Source organism: Syzygium oleosum, unplaced genomic scaffold (assembly GCF_021117445.2).
Source record: "Syzygium oleosum isolate NSW1041296 unplaced genomic scaffold, Sole_v2.1 Sole_v2.05, whole genome shotgun sequence".
Taxonomy (NCBI): Eukaryota; Viridiplantae; Streptophyta; class Magnoliopsida; order Myrtales; family Myrtaceae; genus Syzygium; species Syzygium oleosum.
In genome coordinates this window covers 10,300,409-10,309,121 of record NW_026607489.1, presented here as the reverse complement: position 1 = coordinate 10,309,121, position 8,713 = coordinate 10,300,409, and the positions used below count along the sequence as shown (strand labels likewise).

The 8,713-nt window shown below is 49.3% G+C and overlaps 1 pseudogene; it reads left to right on the top strand.

The window, feature by feature from the left end:
* The first annotated feature begins 4,471 nt into the window (after positions 1–4,471).
* Positions 4,472–6,527, top strand: LOC115663846 (heat shock 70 kDa protein-like; annotated as a pseudogene).
* The last annotated feature ends 2,186 nt before the right edge of the window (positions 6,528–8,713 follow it).

Below are 8,713 nucleotides of genomic sequence, written 5' to 3'. Positions count from 1 at the left end.
CTCGAGATCCGCAAGTGCTACAGGTTCTGGTACGGGCTCGGGTTCGAGACCACGGTTCTCCGGGTGATCTTCGGAGTCCAAAATCTCACCATTAGGAGCATACATGTCCCCGGGCTCCCAATCCACGGCATCCTTGTTGCCGTGCTGCTATCCCTCAAAACCCCGAATTGGGCCAACTAACTCTAACCCGTCACGATAAAACTAGGCCAAGTAAGTGTGACGCTGCAAGTCGTCTAGACCTACGTTTACCTAGACCGTAGTGAGGTGCCTAATATAAGTCTGATGTGGACCTACTGGATACCTGGTCTCCTCATGCACCGTATGCATAGGGACCCCAAAACGCCGAGGTGGCGGCATGATCAAGGTCGAGGTCGAGGATTTGAAATGGTTTGCATTATAGCAATGAGAATAAATCTCAATAAGCAGACAACCTAAACCCTACCTAGGCCAATGCGTACCAAGATGAGTCCCAACATGCAATCTAGTAATCGACATAATAGAATTCTCATGCACACTTACCTCGTCTCAAATTACACGCCAACTCCGCGCATTAGTCAAATCACAATAATGCAATAATAGCTCAAGAACATAACATAAACACTCAAGCGCCACAACCACGTACATTCACCTAATTCAACTAAACACATTTCGCATGCATGTCCAACCGACTAACCACGACCCGCGTCAACACCCCTCGGGTCAAGCCCTCCGATCAATCCAGGCTCAATCCTTCGTAACCATGCCTCAGGACATTTCTATCGACCCGCGTAACCACACCTCAGGTCATTTCTTGCCTTTCTAGCCACACCCGCGTAACCACACCTCGGGTTGGCAGCCCTCCGATCAATCCGGGCTTAGTCCCGCGTAACCACGGCTCAGGACATTTCTCTCGACCAGCGTAACCACGCCTCAGGTCATATCTCTCGACCCGCGTAACCACGTCTTAGGTCATTTCTTGCCTTTCTAGCCACACTCGCGTAACCACGTCTCAGGTTGGCAGCCCTCCGATCAATCCGGGCTTAGTCCCGCGTAACCATGCCTCAGGACATTCCTCATGCACATACGCCACACACAATTCGCCAATACCAATCTAACATGTCATACTATTCAAATTTAAATTATGCTCTCCACGTTAGCCCACCAACCCAACCTTCAAGTCGGCCACATTCAAGCATCTATTTCCCCTACAAATGCCATGACAACCCGATCATTGAGCCCATCTCAATCAATCACTAATTTAGCCACAAAAATCACCACCACATAATCTATAAACCAGTCATATTCAATTAACTAATCAATACCTAACTTAGTCACTAAATCAACCCTCATCAACCCCTAAACGAGTCTAATAATACTCAAAGTACTAAGTAGGGATTAGGAGGTCACTTACCTAGGTTTTGGCCCAAGGAAAACCGGCAAGGGGGCCAAATGGCCGGTCGGGGCAGCGGCGTGCTCGGCGCGAGCGAGGGCGTAGCGGCCAACCAACGGGCAAGGCCTCGGCACGACCCTCGGCCACAGGCGAGGCGCTCGGCTTGGGTAGGGCACTTGGCCAGGCGACGGGCGAGCGACCTGTAAGCGGATGGGCACGGGCAGGGTGCACGGCAGGGCAAGGGCACCGGCTGGGACGGCTCAGCCACAGCCCGAGGCAGCGTCCAGGCGAGCGGGCAACGACCTGGGCGAGCTAGGCAACACGGCCGGCGAGTTGGGCGAGCGGCCGATGGCGACGGCGAGTTGGGCAGGCGGCTGGCAAGCGGCGACGGCGATGGGCGAACGAGCAGGCGTGCGGCCTAGCTGGCTGGTGAGCGAGCGGCCGGGCTGGCTAGTGAGCGAGCTGGTCGGCTAGCTAGGCGGCGCGGTGACGGCGAACGGTGGCTAGGCGACAGTGACGGTGGTGGCGACGAGCTCGGCCAGGCGAGCCGCGAGCAAGCGGGCGGCGAGCTGGCGAGCGACGGGTGAATGAGACGCGCGGCGGCAGGCGAACGGCTACTGGGCAGCGAGACGCACGGCGGCGGGCTGCGCAAGGCGGACGGCCGGCGAGCAGCAGCTGGGATGAACGGCGGTGGGCGGGCAAGCCAAGAAGGGAAGGAGCAGAAGCCGCGGCAAAGAAAGGAAGAAGAAGGAAGAAGAAAGAATAAGAAGAAAAAGGAGGAGAGAGAGTAGGTCTGCATGGCAGAGGGGAGGAGTGGGACGTGTGCAGGGGGGAGGGGACGCGCGCAGAGGAGAGAGAGAGAGAGTCAACTCAATGAGTGCGATCCAACGGCCCACATTCAAACTCGAAGTCGATCCGACGGTCCACGAAAAACCGTAATTTATAAATTAGGAAAAAGGCCAAAAACACTAACTAAAATACACTAAGAGGGAGGTCTACTAGTCAAAAATCCGCACCCAGTTCAAATTTCACTTTTCACCAATTCTGGACAATATCGACACTAGCCACAATAATATCGACACCGTCCAATTAAATTCATCACGAAACTCCGAGAAATTCGACACCACAGTTCGGGCTCTAAATAATGGTCAAATTCGATCGAATGCGATTTTAGCGAAATCTTAAATTTAAAAATAACCCGAAAGTGATCAGTTCTGGGCGAGATTTAACTATAAGCGCACCGACGAAATACACGTTTTATAAATCCCAAAAATGGATCAAAATTCGGAATGTCACAAAACTCACATACGAAACTACACGTCCCCACCCCTAACCCCCTTGAGAAGATGGGGATTCGAACTCCCCACCTCCCTCTTCCCAAGTAGGAAAGGTGGCTACTAGGGACGTGTACTCCTCGAAAAATGTAAGAAAAATGATTATGAATTAGCAGACAAATAAAAGAAGACGACAATGAGAAATCCTAAATCAATTCTACTTGTTCCAATTCACTTCTGAACATTTCAATTGTACTAATTAAGTCCTAAACTTGTTGACGATTTGCTAATGTAGTCCATCCCACCAATTTTGACAGGAAATCGCTAACATGGACGTTGGTTGTCTACGTGACACAATTGGCACTAACATGGACAAATTTTACAATTATTAATATTTTTTCCTGAATTTTTTATTTTCTTTTTTGTCATTATGGTCGCACGAGAGTTAGTGAGGGCTGGCGAGCCCTCAAGGGCATCCCTCGCCTGGCCACGAGTGTCAAGCACTCGCCAGATCCGATGAGAGCAACCCTCGCCCATGCCGTAGGAAACTATCAGTATTGCAACTATGAATTTCATGGAGAGTTCGATCTTGGCTTAAGATGAACGCTGGCGATATGCTTAACACATGCAAGTCGGACGGGAAGTGCTGTTTCCAGTGGCACACGGGTGAGTAACGAGTAAGAACCTGCCCTTGGGAGGGGAACAACAGCTAGAAACGGCTGCTAATACCCGTAAGCTGAGGAGCAAAAGGAGGAATCCACCTGAGGAGGGGGCTCGTGTTTGATTAGCTAGTTGGTGAGAGTGATGATCCGAGAGGATGATCAACCACACTGGGACTGAGACACGACCCAGACTCCAACGGGAGGCAGCAGTGGGGAATTTTCCGCAATGGACGAAAGCCTGATAGAGCAATGATGAGTGGAGGAAGAAGGCCCACAGGTTGTGAACTTCTGTTCCCGGAGAAGAAGCAATGATGGTATCTGGGGAATAAACATCGGGGTTGAGCCCTCACCTAGTGGTCGGTAAGCCACAAAGAATAAAAAAAAATAAAAAGTAAAAGAAAATATAATAAAAGAATTCATAAAAATATTTTAAAATTATAAATTTTATCTACGTCATCGTCAATCGTGTCGCATACGATGGCCAATGTACATGCCAGCGATTTCTGGTCAAAGTTATCAAATTTTAGGACACAATTGACCGGCTAATTTAAAAAAAAAAAGCACCAACTTTACAATAGCGATAATTCCGGCCCGAACTTTTTTTTGTCTCAATAAAAAGGACAAACTTTTTCTCGAGTCTCAAATCTGGCTCCCGTGATGTGAAATTTTCAAACTGCTTGGGCCAGATTTGGAATTGAAATAAAAGTTTGTGATTTTTTATGAGACAAAAAAAATGCGGGCCACAATTATCGGTCAAGGTAAAATTAGTGCTTTTTTTTTTTTAGGAATTCAGCCCACAGTTAACGCAATTGAAAGGTTTATGACTCAATGAATATAAGTGTCGTAGGTTTATGACTTATTTGGTACTCATATTCCTTTGTTTTTTCTTCTTAAAATCTTAATGCTTAAGAACCGATTAAACCAGCCGGTGCTTCCGGTTGAGTTCAGAAACATTCTAGCCAAAGCCAACGTGAACCGCCGCCGTTCCACCGCCACCGGAACACCCCCCTCTGCATGCGAACCGTCTTCTCCTTCTTCTTCTACGCTCCCGCTCTCTAATAAAAACATTCACGGACCACCAAGAACCTTCAATCGATCTCACCCTCCTATTCCTAGTCCACACCCGAAAGAAAGAAAGAAAGAAAGAACAGCAACATCAGCGAATCATGGGGTCGAAACCGGTGGAAGGCAAGGCCATCGGCATTGACCTCGGCACCACCTACAGCTGCGTCGGCGTCTGGCAGCACGACCGCGTCGAGATCATCCCCAACGACCAGGGCAACCGCACCACCCCGTCCTACGTCGCCTTCATCGACACCGAGCGCCTCATCGGGGACGCCGCCAAGAACCAGGTCGCCATGAACCCCCAGAACACCGTCTTCGACGCGAAGGGCCTCATCGGCCGCCGCTTCTCCGACCCCACCGTCCAGGCCGACATGAAGCACTGGCCGTTCAGGGTCGTAGCCGGCCCCGGGGACAAGCCGATGATCATCGTCGGCTACAAGGGGGAGGAGAAGCAGTTCGCCCCCGAGGAGATCTCGTTGATGGTGCTGACGAAGATGAGGAAGATCGCGGAGGCCTACCTGGGGCAGTCGGTGAAGAACGCGGTGATCGATCACCATCCCCGCGTACTTCAACGGCTCGCAGCGGCAGGCGATGAAGGACGCCGGCGCGATCGCCCGGCTCAACGTGATGAGGATCATCAACGAGCCGACTGCCGCGGCGATTGCGTACGGGCTCGACAAGAAGGCGTCGAGGGCCGGTGAGAAGAACGTGCTCATATTCGACTCGGTGGCGGGACTTTTGATGTCTCGCTGTTGACGATCGAGGAAGGCATCTTCGAAGTGAAGGCGACGGCCGGTGACACGCATTTAGGAGGCGAGGATTTCGACAACAGGCTCGTGAGTCATTTCGTGCAGGAGTTCCAGAGGAAGCACAAGAAGGATATTAGCGGGAATGCGAGGGCTCTGAGAACGTTGAGGACTGCTTGCGAAAGGGCAAAGAGGACTCTGTCTTCGACGACCCAGACGACGATCGAGATCAACCCCCTCTATGAAGGTATTGATTTCTACGCTACAATCACTGGGGCGAGATTCGAGGAGTTGAACATGGACTTGTTTAGGAAGTGTATGGAGCCCGTAGAGAAATGTTTGAGGGACTCGAAGATCGATAAGAGTCAGATTCATGATGTTGTTCTTGTTGGCGGGTCGACGAGGATCCCGAAAGTTCAGCAACTCTTGCAGGACTTCTTCAATGAAAGGAGTTGTGCAAGAGCATTAACCCTGATGAGGCTGTTGCTTATGGGGCTGCAGTCCAAGCTGCAATCTTGAGTGGTGAAGGGAATGAGAAAGTGCAGGACTTGCTCTTGCTCGACGTCACGCCTCTGAGCCTCGGTATTGAGACCGCAGGTGGTGTGATGACTGTTCTTATCCCGAGGAACACGACGATCCCGACGAAGAAAGAGCAGGTGCTCTCCACGTACTCTGATAATCAGCCGGGTGTGCTCATTCGGGTGTACGAAGGAGAGAGGGCGAGGACAAAGGACAACAATCTTCTGGGCAAATTCGAGCTCGCGGGCATTCCTCCAGCCCCAAGAGGTGTTCCTCAGATCAATGTTTGTTTTGACATCGAGGCCAATGGAATTCTTAATGTGTCGGCAGAGGATAAGACTGCTGGTGTGAAGAACAAGATTACAATTACGAATGACAAGGGGAGACTGAACAAGGATGAGATAGAGAGGATGGTGAAGGAAGCAGAGCAGTACCAGGCAGAAGACGAGGAGGTGAAGAAGAAGGTGGAAGCAAAGAACTTGATCGAGAACTATGCTTACAACATGAGAAATACAGTGAGAGACGAGAAATTTGCCTGTAAACTGAATCCGGCTGATAAGCAGAAGATCGAGAAGGCAATTGATGAGGCGATCGAGTGGCTCGACAGGAACCAATTGGCTGAAGTGGATGAATTTGAGGACAAATTGAAGGAACTGGAAGGCCTGTGCAACCCTGTTATTGCCAAGATGTACCAGGGTGCTGGCGGAGATGTGCCGATGGCGGCGGCGCTGACATGCCCAACGGTTATGGACCGTACGGAGATAAGCCTAGCTCTGGTGGCGCGGGTGCTGGGCCCAAGATTGAAGAGGTGGATTAAGGGAATTGAGGTGTTGTGCAGAAGCCTAGAGCTGTCCTTCTTTGGGCTTTTTGGTCTCTGTGTTGTGATTGAGTTCTGTTTGAGAGTAAGAGGGATTGATAGAATGACGTATAGTTATAGTTAAAGCTGCATGTAATAATCTCAGAATGCACATTTTCTGCTTGAGCTCATGTGAATCTGATCAATACTTTCCTCCAAATCCAGTGTCCGTTCTTAAATCTCTCTGCTATCTTCAAATTTATCTTTTCCTGCGAGGAAGAGGTTTGCTTGGATACACATTGATTGTGTAAACAGAGTCCCGAAAATCTTTCTTAGTCCTAGCTATGAGATCTTGAACTTTGGATTAGCCCCTTGTTTTGCCAATGACCTTTTGGATTCGAGGCCGTGGGCTTCTATATCTACTACCAATCAGTTAGACTCCGCCTAATGAGCTATAGGTGTGTGTGGAAAATGTTTGTGTGCAAGCGTAGTAATTCATCGAATGCAAGACACCCGAAGATCCAGGGAGGGTGTTATGAGTTCCTTACGAATGCTAAATTCCAAGTACGGATCTCGGAGCTCGCGCATTCATGTGTTCTTAACTCGGATGTCTCCGGAGGATGCGAGCCAAACCAGTCGAAAGAGGTGCGCACTCTTCCCTGAACTACCTTATTTCTATGTGTTGGAAGCGTGTGTCGGGAGAATCGACTAACCCATTCGATACACTACGAACTAAATTTCCAGGATCGTACATTGAATCACCGGCAAACGATGAACGAATCTACTTCACGTTAGTCCGAATACAATCATAGGGAAGGTATTCTTGTTTCACAGCGTTAATGCCAATTGTCTTCTCAAAATAGATACGGAATCATTATACGTCGAGAGAGAGAGAGAGTTCTGAATAATCTTTTGTAAATTGTTCATCTACCGAGGAAGTTATCTTAACTTCCCTTAAGAAACTCTCCTCGCACCTCTTCAAAATGTGTCTCTCAGACACACTTTTTATTAGAGCAAATGGTGTCCCTTGGACACACACATCATGGGCGGACCGACGAAATATAACATCTCCCACTCGTACATGATGGGCTTGATGATGCTCTATCAAGAACATAAGGCATTCAACATTCATCTACCTTAGAAACAATTCATACTGGCAAGAAAGCCGTGCGACCAGTGAGTACACCTGCACTTGGGAGCTCTAATTATGCACTTGTTATGTCACGCCCCGAACCCTACGGACACGCAATATCCCGCTATGGTCGTTATGATGCGACGACCCAGGACTCGTCGCCGACCCTTTTCTTTTTATCTTTGAATTACGCAAGCGGAAACGATAACCAACACAACAATCCCCAGACAGTAATCAAATCAGGGATAACAGAGGAAAACTAGACATAACAAAAGTCATTTTTAATATTCACTTGATTAACTCCTGGGAACATACTTACAAACCCACTCCGGGCGTTTTTCACAAAAAGCCAGCAAAAGACAAAGGTTAGGGTTAATCTACTCCACCAACAAGTCGAACTCCAAAAAAAACCAGCTTCCGAACACCCTGAACCAACTGGGTGCATCAACGTGCTAACGGCCTGAAAAGTGGTTAACAACAACAAATGAGACGAAAGTCTCAATAAGTTAATAGCCTAAGCCCCGCTTAGGAGGCTAACTCGCACGGGGGTCCCTAACCAGTCAATACAGCATCAATAGCAACAATATTAAACAACCACAGGCATCCTTATCTCGCCTTGGTACACTCGTTGATGAAATGCATATGTCACATACTCGAAGCATTTAACGAGATTTTCCATGCATTAATGCAACACAGTCGCGCGTGTCTCGATTATAAGGTAAAACCCGCTTGGGCACGTCCCATACCATGCCTAGCAGTTTCTACCCCATAATCAAGCACTATGCATCACACGTATTCCAATTATTACGCCCCCTCGGGGCCACCACACATCAAGCGATACGCAGCAAGATGGCGGTCTACCGGTAAAAACCGGGCTCCGTCCCGCCCCGTCGGGCACGGCTACGTCAAACGATACACAGGATGACGGCATTCCAATACGGCAACATCAAACGATACACAGTAAGATGGTATCCCGTAAGGAGCATCAAGTCCGGCCTCGGGCCGCGACAAGGCATCCGGGGTATCGGCACTCCAGATTATCCCCAGGCATCCGATAAATCGGGCAACGTCAAGCGATACACAGCAAGATGGCTTTAACGTGCGACCACACGAGCACACAAGCATACCGGCCAATTATTATCTTTTCAAT